Consider the following 17,860-nt stretch of genomic DNA (forward strand, 5'->3'; position numbering starts at 1 on the left):
CATTATACAGTTAAAACATGTTCTTTGCAACAATGATTATGATGCAAAACACTATTTTCTACTTCAAACCAGTAGATTATGTCTATTTTTTCAATTTATGAATGTTAAATAATTTTTTTTACAAATTTTAAGAAAAAACTACCAAATTATTCACAACATACATGCCTCGTCCAATTTTCACATCTTTGCAGTCTTCAGTGGAATCTCACCCATCAAAAAGTATTGCGAAAAAACATATTCAGTAACTTCAATTTCTCTCACAACACATGCATGTGATAAGACAAAACGTTAGGTGCCATGGCACTTCCTATTTTCTTACACTCATGCATATGACAATTTTTCCAGCGCATACACACTTATGTGTACTAATGCATATGTCAGTTTTTCCAGCATACGCACTCTTATGGTAGATATGAAAAGTCTTCTAATATTAAATTTACACAAAATAACGCATGTGTGCTTCTTACGATCTCACAATAATAACACACCCATGACAGGATCTTCATAAAATATACTACAGTTTTTTTGCCCAATTGACAAGGAACATTGAGTGCTGCTATTGCTAAAAATTGACCTTACAAATAAAGCTGATCACACCAACAACTTCACCTGCACACACATGTTCCTTAAACAGTATTACATCGAACCACTAAAAAATCAAGTCATAATTCTATCAGACCACTTTTGGTTCCCAAAAACTCTTGATGGAACATGGCGATTAAACAAAAAATATATTAAATCATATTCATATAAAAGACTAGTTCAGTTGACATAAAACCTGTCAGAATTACTTGTTGAAAACCATTTTTAGTACCTTCTATTTGTACCACGCCACATGTGTATGATAAGACAATGCCATGGGTGTCATGGCACTTACTATTTTCTTATACTTATGCATATGTCAGCTTTTCCAGCACAGACACTCTTACGTGTAGTAAGTATACTAATATTAAATTTACATAAAATAATACGTGTGCTTTTTATGGTCTGACTAACATAACACCCATAGCAGGATCTTAATAAAGTATACCACGGTTTGTTTTCCCAATTGACAAGGAACATTGAATGCTATTTCTGCAAAAAAAATAACTTTACAAAAAAAGATGATCACAAAGACAACTTTACCTGCACACACATGTACCTTAAACAATTCCACATCTAACCACTAAAAAATATAACCAGATTTCTATCAGACTACTTTTGCTTCCCAAAAACTCTTGATGGAACATAGGGTAAAAAATATACTAAATTATATTCATAAACAAGACTGGTTCAATTCATATAAAAACTCACTCGTATCCTAATATCTAAAACTTGAATTACATTTAAGCATAAATCTGACACATACTTTTTGGAAAAAATGGATGAACAAACCACCCAACAACTAATAGAATATAATAAACCATTCACAACTTCATCTCTGTAACTATATCAACATCCCATCAATTCTTTAAAAAAAAAAAAAAAGCAACGACTTCTGTCTAGTAAAATTGTTCCCTAAAACATCAATAACTTTGTTTACTTCTCAGATTAGACTAAGTCTCTTCACCTAAGCAACGCTCAATATTACTTTACCTTGGTTATCAAATACATCGTGGCTGTTATTCATTATTCATGATTCAGGATTGAAATGTTTCATAATTACATTAATTAAATATCTACTACCAACATTTATAGTGCAAGCCATGGACAAACTTTCTCATTAGCTGAATTTTTTCATATTACATTCTCATATTATACATGGTGGATTTGTCAAAATAAACACCTAACTAAAGACAGGGTAACAACACACACACAACTTGATTATATTTACACCGTTAATATGCATAGACCCTTAGTAAGCAACAACATAATATAACCTTCAACAAAAGAGCTTCAACAAAATACTAAACAGCTTAGACAAACTGATATTACATCCAAACACAAAACCTAATAATCACATATTCGAACTAAACTCTGCAGAACATAAACATATCAATTCCTCCCAGCATCCTTCAATAGTTAAACATATCAATTCCTCCTAACATCCTTCAACAGCTCCCTCCTCATATGTTGAACCTCATAGAAAGTGGGATTCCAAAATACTCTTGTCACATTTGTGTAGTTAGTAAGGGAGGACAGTCCTATAAATAATAGATTACGAAAATTAATCAAGTTGTGGTGAGACAAATTTCGACTACATTAAAGCTCCTAAAATAACCCTTTACCTTGAACCCTCTTGACAAGGGCATACTGGACAACACAGACCAACTTACTCATCCCCTTTACAGCCTCAAAGTCCTTCCAAGCTTTATTAGCAGGATCACCATAAATATCACATGTAATCCTTCCATTACTGTATACAACATTATACAAATTTGATTAATTCACACAAAGACCATATTTCTAAAGTCTGATGCATATAACAAAAATTAAATAAGCATATATAACAACACTCAACTTTAAATCATGTAAGGTAAAGCTAAACACATAAGTGTGTGCTCCCCTATAGCTAGTAATTTGCAACTCCTCCACACTAACCAACAGACTGCAAATGTCTGCAAAATGCAAAACAAAAAATTTACTTGTATCATTCATACCATCAAATAAATAATGTAAAAAAAAATATTTATATATTATTAGGTGTGCAAGTAAGCTCAGCTAAACCTCTAACTTTAACTCCAGGAGACCAATCAAGCTCTATGGCTCGAACAGTGGTAAATTTGAAGTTGTGTCGTGGCAGCCAGTAAGAACGCTGCTCAATGAATGTGTTTGCCATTGGGACAATATGATACCTTGGGTTGATTCCTTCACCGCCCATAATCACCAAGAAATTTTGCACAAAATAAACTTTCCTGGCTTCAATACATTGCAGAACCGATCAATGAGTTCATCTCCGTCTAGACGCAACAACATATTGGTGCCCTGAATGCGATTTCGTGTGTTGTTAATATAAATGTTTAAATGAAACAAAAAACATGGCAGAAAAGACCAGAGAATTGAGTGCATAAACATAAAACAGGGATAGTTATCCGGCACTAATATAATATGGTGAAAACACTACACGAAAAAAATAAATGACAATAAACAAAAATAGAATACAGACTTACTTCTTCATCGAAAATGATCATATCAAGAGAAAGCAATTTCTTCGGGTATCCACAATCACGATCGTAGACGTCAAAATCAGTTCTCATGAAAACTCTATCTACCCTGATTATCACTCTCCAGACATCAACTGGAGGAGATATAGCTTCAAGCATCTCATATTGTTCACCTATCGCTACTATCAAATGCAGGCAATGACAGACTCAGAAAGCAAGCAAAACAACACACGAAACAACAAAGAAGAGGAACTGAGTACTTGAGAATGAATATAACAAGGGGACTGAAAAGGCTCTTCAAAAATAAATTTTTACCAATTCATCTACCTACCTGTATAACAACTGACCAATTGCCATAATTACCATAAGCTAATAATAAATGTAAATAAAACCAATGAAACAACAGGCGATTGAATGAAAAGGAAAATACATACCGCAAAAGATAGAATAGGAGAATGAAACTGAATACCAGCTCTAATGAATCCTGTCAGGAAATTTAGTTATACTTGGATAAATTGGTTCTCAAGACAACAACTTATATACAACCCCTTATCAAGTAACTAAATGAAATGTTGACCATTAACTAACATGCGCACGTGGGACTTTAAGTAACCCGTATAATGAATCAAAAATCGCACGCAGCCACACAAGTGAGTCGACACTGTTCATAAGCTGATACTGTACTTAGAACAATAAACTGAGTGAGGAGCCGACCATGAACTGTAAATGGCTCAGTTGGTCATCAATTTTTGTTTAATATTTTGAATGATTGAAGTTAATTTTATACAAGTCACCTAAAATCCAAATGGTTATTAAATTGGTTGTGAAAGTAGTTTGATGCTGAACATCATGAAAAGAGTAATATTTAAATAAAAAGGTATTAATTTACAAATAAATAAAATATTTATGTATGAACCACACATAATCTGACAAAATAGAATTAATAAAGTATAAATATGATAAACTATTATTTTTTAACCGAAGATGTGTGTTTAGACTCAACAAAGAGAGAAAAATATAAAATTCAATCAAGCTAATACATTCATAATTTTTGACCAAATCAATTAAAGAACTGGTTCACTAGTCTGTCCAGGTGATCCAAGTTGAGTATCAGTACCTTGATGAGAATGGAATTAGAATTAGAAAATTTGGTGAAAGTACGTAATATTTGTTTTTCATATAAATGTTCATGTTCACTAAAAGAAAATTTTAACTATTTATTTTACTGATATACTAAAAAAATTATTAAAATAAAGATCAAAGAAAGATAATACAAATTAAAAGGTATATAATAATAACATTAAACACAATATAAGTGTTTTGGGCCTATTTGGGACATTTAGGCCTCCAAACGTGCGTCCCCACCGGAGAAGCAATAGGCAAGCTGAAAATGAGTGTTTGGGCTCATGTTTACGCGATCTGACTTCTACCATAAGTTGAAAGAAGCTACTTTTCAGTGAGGGTGTGTGTTGCAAAATACCGTTAGAGGATTTGGGCATTAATTTATTGATTTTGTGCGACACATGTAGCCCGACATCTTGCTTTCAACAAGTATTAAAATATTAACATCCTGATGTTGGTGGACTCTTTCTCTAATATATTATAGGTGTAACTTCATGAATTTTGTGAGAAATATTAAATGTCTTGAGTGCGAGGAGGCAAGGCCAAAGAGGCAACTAAATTAAATTTCCTTATTTTTAATAATTTTATTTTCATTACTTCTTTGAAAATAATCACATTATATATATAATTTCTTTCTAATAATAAATTAAATTTCTTTACTTTTAATAATTTTATTTTCCTTACTTCTTACAAAATAGTCATATTATATATCTAATATTAGATATGTACTATTTAATAAAATTCATATCCTTTTAAGTCATTTTACATCCAAATTTACTTTTACATTTATCATCTAAACAAGTTTCAGCTTCTCAAACTGATTTTTTTACAAAACTCAATCCAAACACATAAATTTTTTCACATTACACTACCTAACTTTTACTCAATCTGATTTCTGTAAAAGTTAGATTGAAAAAAAGTTACTTCTGCCACCGCTATCCCAAACACACTTTTTTTGGGACAATAGTTATAGTTGGCTTATGATAAAAACAAAACAAATAGCATCAAAATTTACAATACTTATTATGGATTATTAGAACTATATTACTGTATTTTGCCTTACATAAATTTTATTTATAGTGTCTGAAAAATACATAGATAACCATTTTTCCACGTCGACGGTCATCAATTCATTAAAAAGCATGAGAATTAATTATTGTGCAACAAGTTTGGGCAAGATTATTTAACGTTATAGTATTTTCTTATGGCCAAAAGTTATAATACTTTTTAGAAAGTTATTTCCCAGATCATCATAATTACTTGTTTCACATTTTTATTTCTCAAAGAGTTCAATTATTTTTTTAAATAAATTCTAATATTTAATACAGAAACTCCCCTTTCACTCCATAATGCTAAAAAACACTATTTATTTTAGCAGAACATTAAAAACACTATCAAAGCAAATGAAATGTCTCGAGCGTAGCATTTTTCAGTCATGCTTGGCTCATGTTCGGATTTCCAATCATTCAAATGGAACCTTTAATATGAGTTAAAAAAATCATTTGAATTCTCTGGGAAAAAAGAAAAACAAATCGTATAAAAAAAAGAAAATAAAAGAAAGAAAACCATTTGAATTCATGGAGCCATTTTCAATAATAATAACATAATATAAGGAAGAAAAAGAAAAGGCCAATGTTATGGAGTTCTATGATTTTACACTCTTAATATTGAAACATAACTTTATTGATACCTCTAAAAGGGATTTCTTAGGGAGGACTTTGGAAGAAGCATATGATAATTCACAACGGGGTTAGCTTTAGGGCTTTAAGATTAAAATAAGTCAGTGGATTATTATTTTGAAACAATATTACTCTCTCTATCCTTAAATGTTGCAACTAATTGAGAGATTTATTTTAGCATTAAGTACAACATCTCAATTTAATTTGTTTTCCAAATTTATAATTTTTCTTTAAATTATTTTTAATTATTGATTACGAAGGTTAATAAGAGTATATCAAAGAAACCAGCACAACTTTTTTTACGAATAACTAATTTAAATAATTTTTTTATTTTTATAACTTTTTTTTTATATAAACCATCCGGTATCCAACCGCGCCTTTTCTGGGCCCCAGCCTCTTTGGGCCAGTTGTACCCGAGCGATCGACTAGTCCGGATTCGGGCCGGGCGACAAGTAAAGCCCTCCCCGGTACCCTTTTTAACAAGTGAGGATTCGAACCCCCGCCCTCAAAGAGCAGAGACTCGCCTCACTTGTGGCCTAGCCAGTCACCACTAAGCCAGGAGTATTCGGGTTTTATAACTTAATTATCTAATTTTTATTTTTAACAATTCCCTGTTTGATACATGACAACGAGGGGTTAGGGTTGGGATTGACCTCGTTTTGCTTTGTTTCGCATGAGAGATCAGAAGCAACTTGGAATTAGGCAACATAGGTAAGATTAAACAATACCGCCTATCCCTCGGCATTGATAAAAGCCTCCCTTGGATTGGCCTTTATAAGTGTTTACAAAGATAAAACTCCTTTTAAGTACTAATTTTATTATACTAATTTTATTTTGTATTATTTTTTGTTCTAATTTGTTTGTATCTTATGATTGGAATCAAGCCAATATTTGGGACAAAATTATCGCTGTTCACATCCTACAGTTGCCCTCACCGCACCGCCCCCATCTTCTCCGATGACAACACCCACAATCTTCCCTATTGCAAGAGACAAAAATCTATGAACCTGAAGAAAGTGGCGTTGAGATCTTCACTGCTGGAAATGCATGGAGTTTGGGAAGGATAAAGACGGAGACGGTGGTGGCTGGGGAAGGAAGATGCGCCTGTTTGATTTTAATACAGAGATTTAAAATAAATGAATGAATTTTTTTTTTGGGGGGGTTTTGGGGGGGGTCTTTATGTTAACACGTGAATTGAGAAGGTTTAGTTCAGATAAAAAAATCTGAAAGCTCATTTTCAAATTTTAGAAACCCAGTTATAGGTTTTCTTTTTGGTAATTTACAGCTTAACGGCAATTTATATGTTTTAGCAAACATCAACAAGTTTTTTATATTAAAAACATTAATGATCAATATTAATGTTTTAACAGCGTGAGACGATATTACTAGAATTTTATAGTCAAAAAAACTTTTAAATGCCCAGCATTGAAAATTTTCAAAACAAATTTATACCTTAATCATTATTATTATCTTTATCATCATCGTTATTATTGTTATTATTATGCTATAATGGTAAATATAATTATTGTTATGAAAATAAGAAAAACACAAGAGTGATTGGGGATATGAGAGAGATGAGTGGAGAGAAAGAGCAAGTGGTTCTTATTCCATTTCATTATCCCAAATGTATGTACATCTCCTTTCCAACCAAAAAAAAATATTTATCCACATCTCCTCTTTTTAATTATTTATAAGACACTAACATTAAAGATTAGCCTAAAGAGTTATAAATGTAAAAAGAAGAGAATTAAACGACTTAATTGTGCAATTAACGGCTACAGGGAATAAATAGTAAAAAAAATAAAAACCCCATAATATTTAGAGATTATATATGGCACGATGTCATTCAATATGAGATGGAAGATCAAGCCTAGTTCTTAGATATAACGATCCACGCATAATTATAATGTTTATAACAATTATCTAATATATTATTGTTAAACATCATCAGTCCTTCCCATGAGTGTTTATGAGAGCCTAATGCCCTCATTATTCATCTAATCCCAATTATAAATCTAAGATCTATTTTATAATATAATTTACACTACAAAATAATTTTTATATTTTGGGACTGGAAGAATATCCAAAAAAATTAGACATTTTCAAGTAGAGCCAAATGTCGGGTAGGGTCAAGTATCAAGCAAGGTGTGTGTGTGTATGATTTTATTTAATATATATAACATTCATTATATACAACTTTCTTATGCATATAATATACATAGAAGGTAGTTTTATATATTTCAAGACTCAAGTTGCTGCCATATTTGTTGATGTTGTGCTAACATTTATTGTGTTGTGTTTAATTACCATCTCCGGTCCTAAATATAAAAACTAGTTAACTAATCTGAATAGATTAAGAAAATAAGTTAAATTAATTATTTGTAATAAATATGTATTACTTTTCCTAAAAAATCATTGCTAATCAAGTACATTGGTTAGAACTACCATTATTAGAAGGACTATCTTCAAAAGAAAATGAATAAATATGAGAAACAAAATAGATTAGGATCTTATATTTAGGATCAAAATAAAAGTCAAATAAGGTATTATGTTAAAATCGGAAATAGTATATAATCATGTGCAAGTTACTTGTAGTGAGGTGTTTTTTCTTCTCTTGGAATATTTCAAATTAGGACATCCATCACATGGGCATAAAACCAGTTTAACAAGATTTTTGAGATTGATATTTGCCCATACTTTGACCGTTATTCTAGAGATGGATATTTGATCATACTTTGATAGTGGTTGATTGAGAAACTCCAACTTTATTTTGTGTTAGTTAAAGTTGCATTTAAAAAAAAAAAGGGAGGCCAAATTTTTTCTCCACGGCCAATTGAAGTTTATATTTAACAAGGTCTTTTACTTAATTTTGATGTATGTGTTTTGGCTCATTTAGATCACAATTCTTAAATGAAATGTTCAACTATTTTACTATCTTTAACTTAATTTGATTAGCAAATTGTGTCCTATTGATGACATATCATATTTTTGTTTGGCAAAAAAAAAAAGACATTTTATGTTTTATGCGATGTTTGGATGGAGAGAAAATGAGGGAGGAAAAAAATTAAGAAGAAAAATGAGGGAGAGAAGTGAGTTTTTTCTCTTTGAATAAGAGAAGAAAAGAGGGAGGAAAGAAAAGTTTGGAAGAAAATAAAATGAGTCTTTCATCTCATTTTTTTTCTAACTTTTTTTTTATATATGGAAAAAAATGAAAAGAAAACACATTTTTTGTCTTTATCTTTGCATTCATTTTTCCAGCAAAATAATACCTTGTTTTTTTATTTATTATTTTCATGTTTTTCCTGTATTTACTTGACTGAACAGTAAAATAACTAAAATAAAAAATCTTTCTAAAATGAACCGAAAGGAAAAATAAACAGAGATGTTGTTTTAGTTGTTTTTTTAGCATTACACAAACTTTTTTTGTAGAAGAAAAACAATTTTCTTACAAAATTATTTGATGGTAAAATATAAAAACATGATAATATATTTTTATCAAATTGAATATTGGCGTATTCTTATTTTTGCATGTTTCCTGTAGTAGTGCACTGTTCCACGTATTAAAATTGAATATTCGCTAACATTTTTGTGTGTTTTAGAACATCTTTGACCTTTGGCCAAAGAAAAGAACGTCTTTGATCTAAGTAATCTAACTCGTCTTTTGAATCCACAAAGGTCCTCCGTTTCCACTCTCCACCTTCAATAAAACAAAATCTAGTCACAAGCAATGATGAAAGGACTTTTTTCGGAAGGGTGTTTTCATTTCTTGCTATTCCTTGTCACATCATGATGCGTCTAAGACGTGAATGTCAAAAGAGGAATCCTATCGCCAACCGTAATTATTAAAAATATTTATTCCTCGTTCACTTCTTATCTGATTATTTTAATACCCATGAGTACCTCAGTATTGCAAAAGAATTTGTGGGGTGTTTGGAAAACCCAAAACCATGGTTTCAGAAGCATTTTTCCGCAAAACGAGGTAATCTCCTCCACATATTTACTTCGTAATCCGTAAAAGCACTTTTGAAACCATGGTTTGGTTTCTATCCAAACACCCCTTTGGTCTTCATCCTGTTTCTCTTTCAATTGGTTTGACAACATCTTCCTACGTCTCCTATGGCCGTGCGATTCTAAATCTTTATGGTGGATGTTACTTTTGTATGATAAATATTTGCTTTATTACTTTCCTAATTCAGATGTGGGACTGTAGTGGCTGACCTGGCCCATAGGAGAGGTTGCCCATCTCGTCTGGTCATTATGATTTGCGGCTGATCTTTAGGGCTGCCTATTCAATCGGGAAAGGCTGAATAGCGGAAGGAGTTTTGTGATTAAATCATTACTTCAAAGACAGTTCTATTTTATAAGGTTCCGGATGCTAAGCACTGGCTGGCTTCTCTTTCTGGGGAACAGGAAGGTTCAATTTCCTTTTTTCTGTTTTCTTTTTTCTTTTTGAGGGGTTGGGAATATTGAGGGCCCCCAGTTCCATATTTCCATTTATTTTCATTTGTCAACAGATTGTATCTGATTTCTGCCAGCCATATGTTTTGGTTTTTTTTTTTTGACGAGGTTTTTGGTTTCATCACCTTGAAAATGACAAAAGAAAGTGTTGTTTCGCAAGTGCATCTAATATTCTGATTTTTTAGTTGTCTAATTTTACTCATCATCTCTTTTTTTTGCAATTTTATTTATGAGCATTTTATTTTAGTGCAATTTTTTCCTGCCGTATGTTTTTCTAATATAATGTATTTTATTTAAAATATTATTTTTTTCCTTAGATTTTTAACTGAATATAAAAAATTTTCTTAAGAGTCCCGGTTCGAACTAGTAGTTGATATGTTTGTATGTGTACATGCATTTAAACTGTATAAAACCAAACAAAAATTTTCAACATAATTAACATATATATACACGCACATGCAAGAGTTAAAATACTTGTAACTCATATAAACAGAAATATATAATGATTTTGTTCGGATGTAGAAGTTACCAGCCAATTGACGTTATTTTAAATATATATATATATATATATATATGAAAAGCTGGTATATGCAATTTGGTGTTATTTTGATTTTCAACTTTGCTTTTCCATCTATTTTAATTTTTAAAGGAAAAGGCACCAAATTAAGAAAAATCTTTCAACTTTGATTGTAAAATAAAAAATCTATCTTTATGATCTTTGGTTTTCTTGTAAAGTTATTGTGCTTTGGCTGAGACTTGAGAGCTTATTATGAACTCAGAGCAAAATGTTTCTGCGTGAACTGTCAACTCATAACAAAATGTTTTAGATGACAATTTATTGAAATATTTTTGTTGAAAGGTGTTTCAGTTAATATTTATTAATATTAAGAATTATTTGGACCATAATTGGTTTCTTTTTTTGTGTGACCCATCTCAAAAGATGTTTATACTCTGTGGTCCCTAAATTTATGAGACAAATAATTAATTTGCAGATGTTAGAAAAAGTATTTAAGTAGTTACTTATAAAAAATATGCGTTAATTAACTTTTATGAAATATCTTTTTAATTATCTGTATTGAAAACTATTCTTTTGATGAAAAATCTCCTTAATATTTCAAATCAATATGGACAGATTTGGGGGGACAGAAATTATAAATTTAAGAGATAAATATATTAAGATATTATATTGAGAACGAAAACAAATTTTTCTGCTAGCTTTATATTTAGGACCAAGGAGAGTAACAAATACTACCTCCGGTCTTTAATATAAGACCCCGTTTGACTTTTTGTTTGGTCCTAATTATAAGACCCCAATCTATTTTGTCTCTCATATTTATATATTTTTTTTCCAAAATAATCCTTTTAATCATGATAGTTTTAGCTAATACACTTAATTAGCAAGGATATTTTAGGAATGACAACACTTATTTATTACAAATAACAAACTTAACTTACTTCCTTAATCTCCTCAAATTAGTCAACTGGGTCTTATAATTAGGACCGGAGGTAGTATTAACTAAATGTCAAATATAAAATTTGCATCAAGTCATGCTATTAGTAAATTGTGGATAGAAGTTCATCTCGTTTAATTGGTCATAATTCATAAAAATTGAGATATGCAAAATATAATATATTTTGATTATCATTAACTTTTTTTTAACCGAAGATTATCTTATCATTATTAGTAGTACTTCGATCTTTATACTTTTTTTTTTAAATTAGAGACACACATGAGAATATTTCACGTATAAAAACCCACTTTTTTATTCAACAATATTTTTGCCTCATATGGCTCATGAAACTAACGGAATCTGATGGTTTGAGATGGAATATAATGTATATGTAACGGTGATTATGATAATTATGTTTGGTCTGACTTTACATAAATATATTTTATATATAAATAAATATAAATTATATACAATAATCAAAATACCCTTTTTAAATAAGAAAATTTCAACTCTCCCATCTTTTTTCCCTTCAAGTATGAGATTTAGTTTCCAGTAAACAGCAGAGTTTTACGATATTCAAAATAAATACATGAGAGGAGTTTTATCTTGTCATGAAAGTATTTTTTCAAATGTTTATAAGGGATTCCAAACACCCTTTCAGTTTGTTAAGGGTATCAATTTGAAAATATTCTTGCATGCCTATGAAGAAATCTACATTTTTAAAAGCTCCATTTGCCAATATGTGAAAGTATTAATAATTGTTAAAAGATTAAAGTATACATTTGATCTTTTAATTCTATATAATATTACAATTTATTTTCTTAGCTTTAAAAAATATATTTTTGGTCTCTTAGCTTTAAAATGTTAGGCTTGAATGATAACTTTCAGTGATAATTATAGTTATTTTAAAAATTAAACTTAATATATTAGTATTTGATAATATTTTATTAATATTTAAAATCTCAGTATCATCAATTTTTTGTTAAAAATTGTAAGATAATATGTTTTTTAAAGCTAAAAGACCAAATGAAAACCCTATATTAAGTTAAATGACTAAATTTTTTTTTTTTTTTGCTTCAAGACTACATATTTACTAGTTATTATTAAAAGACCAAATTTGACTAAATTAATTCACTAAGTACTCGTATTTGTTTGTTTGTAGAAATCAAGTTGTTTAGGGAATCACTATAGAGCAAAAGTCGGCCGGTTCTGATGGGGGAAAAAGTGTTGGCTGGCTCTACTTATTTAAAAGGGAACCTATGAATCATTTGCAATCGCTAATAAATTTTTTTTAAGTGATATTTGGATTTAGACTATAATTGAAGTTAATTTTATACAAGTCACTTAAAATCCAAATGGTTACTAAATTGGTTGTGAAAGCAGTTTGATGCTGAACATCATGAAAAGAGTAATATTTAAATAAAAAGGCTAATTTACAAATAAATAAAATATCTATGTACAAACCATACATAATCTGACAAAACAGAATTAATAAAGTATAAATATGATAAACTATTATTTTTTAACTTAAGATATATGTTTAGACTCAACAAAGAGAGAAAAATATAAAATTCAATCAAGCTAATCCATTCATAATTTTTGACCAAATCAATTAAAGAATTAGTTCACTAGTCTGTCCAGGTGATCTAAGTTGAGTATCAGTACTTTGATGAGAATGGAATTAGAATTAGAAAATTTGGTGAAAGGACGTAATATTTGTTTTTCATATAAATGTTCAGGTTCATTAAAATAAAATTTTAACTATTTATTTTACTGATATACTAAAAAACTTATTAAAATAAAGATCAAAGAGAGATAGTACAAATTATGAGTATATAATAATAACGTTAAACATAATATAAGTGTCTTTGGGTTTGTTTGGGATCACGTTTGGGCCTCCAAACATGCGTCCCCACGAGAGAAGCAAGAGGTAAGCTGAAAATGAGTGTTTGGGTTCATGTTCACGCAATCTGACTTCTGCCATAAGTTGAAAGAAGCTACTTTTCGGTGAGGGTGTGTGTTGCAAAATACCATTAGAGGATTTGGACATTAATTTATTGATTTTGTGCAGCACATGTAGCCCCACGTCTTGCTTTCAACAAGTATTAAAATATTAACATACTGATGTTGGTGGACTCTTTCTCTAATATATTATAGGTGTAACTTCATGAATTTTGTGAGAAATATTAAATGTCTTGAGTGTGAGGAGGCAAGGCCAAAGAGGCAACTAAATTAAATTTCCTTATTTTTAATAATTTTATTTTCATTACTTCTTTAAAAATGATCACATTATATATATAATTTCTTTCTAATAATAAATTAAATTTCTTTACTTTTAATAATTTTATTTTCCTTACTTCTTACAAAATAGTCATATTATATATATATATATATATCTAATATTAGATATGTACTATTTAATAAAATTCATGTCCTTTTAAGTCATTTTACATTCAAATTTACTTTTACATTTATTATCCAAACAAGTTTTAGTTTCTCAAACTGATTTTTTTACAAAACTCAATCCAAATATAAATCACATTATACTATCTAACTTTTACTCAATCTAACTTCTGTAAAAGACAGATTGAAAAAAAGTTACTTCTGCCACCGCTATCCCAAACACACCTTTTTTGGGACAATAGTTATAGTTGGCTTATGATAAAAACAAAACAAATAGCATCAAAATTTACAATACTTATTATGGATTATTAGAACTATATTACTGTATTTTGCCTTACATAAATTTTATTTATAGTGTCTGAAAAATACATAGATAACCATTTTTCCACGTCGACGGTCATCAATTCATTAAAAAGTATGAGAATTAATTATTGTGCAACAAGTTTGGGCAAGATTATTTAACGTTATAATATTTTGTTATGGCCAAAAGTTATAATACTTTTTGGAAAGTTATTTCCCAGATCATCATAATTACTTGTTTCACATTTTTATTTCTCAAATAGTTCAATTATTTTTTAAAATAAATTCTAATATTTAATACAGAAACTCCCCTTTCACTCCATAATGCTAAAAAACGCTATTTATTTTAGCAGAACATTAAAAACACTATCAAAGCAAATGAAATGTCTCGAGCGTAGCATTTTTCAGTCATGCTTGGCTCATGTTCGGATTTCCAATCATTTAAATGGAACCTTTAATATGAGTTAAAAAAATCATTTGAATTCTCTGGGAAAAAAGAAAAACAAATCGTATAAAAAAAAAAGAAAATAAAAGAAAGAAAACCATTTGAATTCATGGAGCCATTTTCAATAATAATAACATAATATAAGGAAGAAAAAGAAAAGGCCAATGTTATGGAGTTCTATGAATTTACACTCTTAATATTGAAACATAACTTTATTGATACCTCTAAAAGGGATTTCTTAGGGAGGACTTTGGAAGAAGCATATGATAATTCACAACGGGGTTAGCTTTAGGGCTTTAAGATTAAAATAAGTCACTGGATTATTATTTTGAAACAATATTACTCTCTCTATCCTTAAATGTTGCAACTAATTGAGAGATTTATTTTAGCATTAAGTACAACATCTCAATTTAATTTGTTTTCCAAATTTATAATTTTTCTTTAAATTATTTTTAATTATTGATTACATATATCAAGTGAAGGTTAATAAGAGTATATCAAAGAAACCAGCACAACTTTTTTTACGAATAACCAATTGAAATAATTTTTTTATTTTTATAACTTAATTATCTAATTTTTATTTTTAACAATTCCCTGTTTGATACATGACAACGAGGGGTTAGGGTTGGGATTGACCTCGTTTTGCTTTGTTTCGCATGAGAGATCAGAAGCAACTTGGAATTAGGCAACATAGGTAAAGATTAAACAATACCGCCTATCCCTCGGCATTGATAAAAGCCTCCCTTGGATTGGCTTTTATAAGTGTTTACAAAGATAAAACTCCTTTTAAATACTAATTTTATTTTGTATTATTTTTTGTTCTAATTTGTTTGTATCTTATGATTGGAATCAAGCCAATATTTGGGACAAAATCATCGCTGTTCACATCCTACAGTTGCCCTCACCGCACCACCCCCATCTTCTCCGATGACAACACCCCCAATCTTCATCGACCCCTACGATCAGCAGAGCCACCGTCTCCAAGACCAATAGCCACCATCTCCTCCACCGTCATTCACCCCTGCCCTCCTCCTCCACCTTCCCTTCTGATGCCACATTCCAATCGCATATGGGTCTAACTAAAGCCGGGTCTTCTTCCCCCTTTGACGACACCCTACGACTCCGACGGCGATATTGGGTCCCTCGTAGGCGACTTCCGACGCCATTTCATGCTCTCTTTCAAGTCCTAAGCCAACGTCCCCTAGATTAGATTTGAATCCATAAGAAAAGGAATAGCTCAAGCTAACAAGTCGCATCAAGAAGTCAATACATTAGATCTATAATCCATAAATCAAACAATAGGAAAATCATAGCGCCGTCTATCCTTCTTGTCGATTCTAAATCCAAAAATCATGAGCTAGAAAAAGAGAGGGGGAGACACCGGTTCGGCTTCACCATATCTACAAACCCAGATTTGTTCGACTTCGCCATCTGAGAACAAGAAGACGAACTTCACTACGGCATCGAGAGAGAGAGAGAGAGAACCATCACGACATAAGAGATTCACGCAAGCTTCATCTGAAGGAGAAGACAGGAAAGGAAGGGTTACCACGACCAAGAGGGGCAGAGACGAGCGGCGCGCCCCCTTTTTTTGGGTTGTTTAATAATAAGGGTACTCTAGTCTTTTTATAATTCATAACTGATGATAAAATAATAAAATAATAAATATTGTAATAAAATAATAAAATAAAATTAATATAAGCATTACCTTTAAATATTTTGAACGCAGCTTTGCCATAATGGCTTCTGGCGATTTGGTTTGGGCACCATGCATGTAACCAAATAGTCAGAGGTTCGACTTGGCAGAAAAGAAGAAATTAAACATAATCTTAAAATCTCATTCTCACGGTCTCACCCCCCAATCTCACTCTGATCCCCGACGTCAGCCCCATTCTCAATCCACCAAATGTCAGGCCTACATACCAAACAGGGATGTTTGAACAAAAAAGGTAAAACCTTATCAACAACCCATCTTCTTTGAAACTTATAGGGTGTTTGGATACTTTAAAAGTATTTTCTAAAAGTATTTTTTTTTATAAATCAAAATAAATTTTTTTACATATTGACTCGTATGTCATAAAATCACTTTTAAAATTATAATTTGGTTTCTATCCAAACATCTCTTTAGATGTCATTTCACGTTGTAGGAGCTTTGAGGAAATAACACTTCTAGGAAAGTTAATGAGTTATAGGATAAGATGCGTAAATGTTAAATATTCTGAAAGTATTTATGAGAAAATACCCAATATCTGAAAAAAATTTTCTTCTTATATGCTTTAGAAGTTTTATTTCGCAGCATTTCTGTCCTGAACCATTATCTACTGTTAAATTTGACTGTTATGAACACTGGTTAAACAGCATAATTTAATGGTAAGACCTAACATCGAATAACGACTATGATACTTTTACTACGAAAATAGACTTTCAGGGTATATAAGAGCAAAAAAAATTTTTACATGCTAGGTGCTTAGTCATGAATACTTTCAAAGTATTTAAGTAGCTTATCTTTTTTACCAACATATTTAAGTACATTGTCTAGTAATTTATTTCTGTTTTATTATTATTTTTTAAATTATGAGCTCCCATCACAACCCGGAATGTAACTTTCTGGATATAGTGGCAATGTTTTATTAGGCTTTTTGGGCGGATGATGTTGGGTGGGACCTGAATTTTGTAGAAGGTTCTCCCAGGGTCTTATATAAACAAATAATTTAAAAGAATATTATTTCTTGAAATAAGTAATTATCCATACGAGTGATAAAAATAATATAATCAATTTCTTCCAAAAAAATTGACCAGGAAAAAAATTTCCAAAACAAAACACTTATCTATCGTATCATATTTTAAAATTCAAACCAGATGCCCTACTGCACCAAACTGAAAAAGTAAATCACATTATTTGCAACATGTGATCTTCGT

Source organism: Neltuma alba, unplaced genomic scaffold (assembly GCF_004799145.2).
Source record: "Neltuma alba isolate B1F8T4 unplaced genomic scaffold, ASM479914v2 tig00010560_pilon, whole genome shotgun sequence".
In the NCBI taxonomy this organism is placed as follows: domain Eukaryota; kingdom Viridiplantae; phylum Streptophyta; class Magnoliopsida; order Fabales; family Fabaceae; genus Neltuma; species Neltuma alba.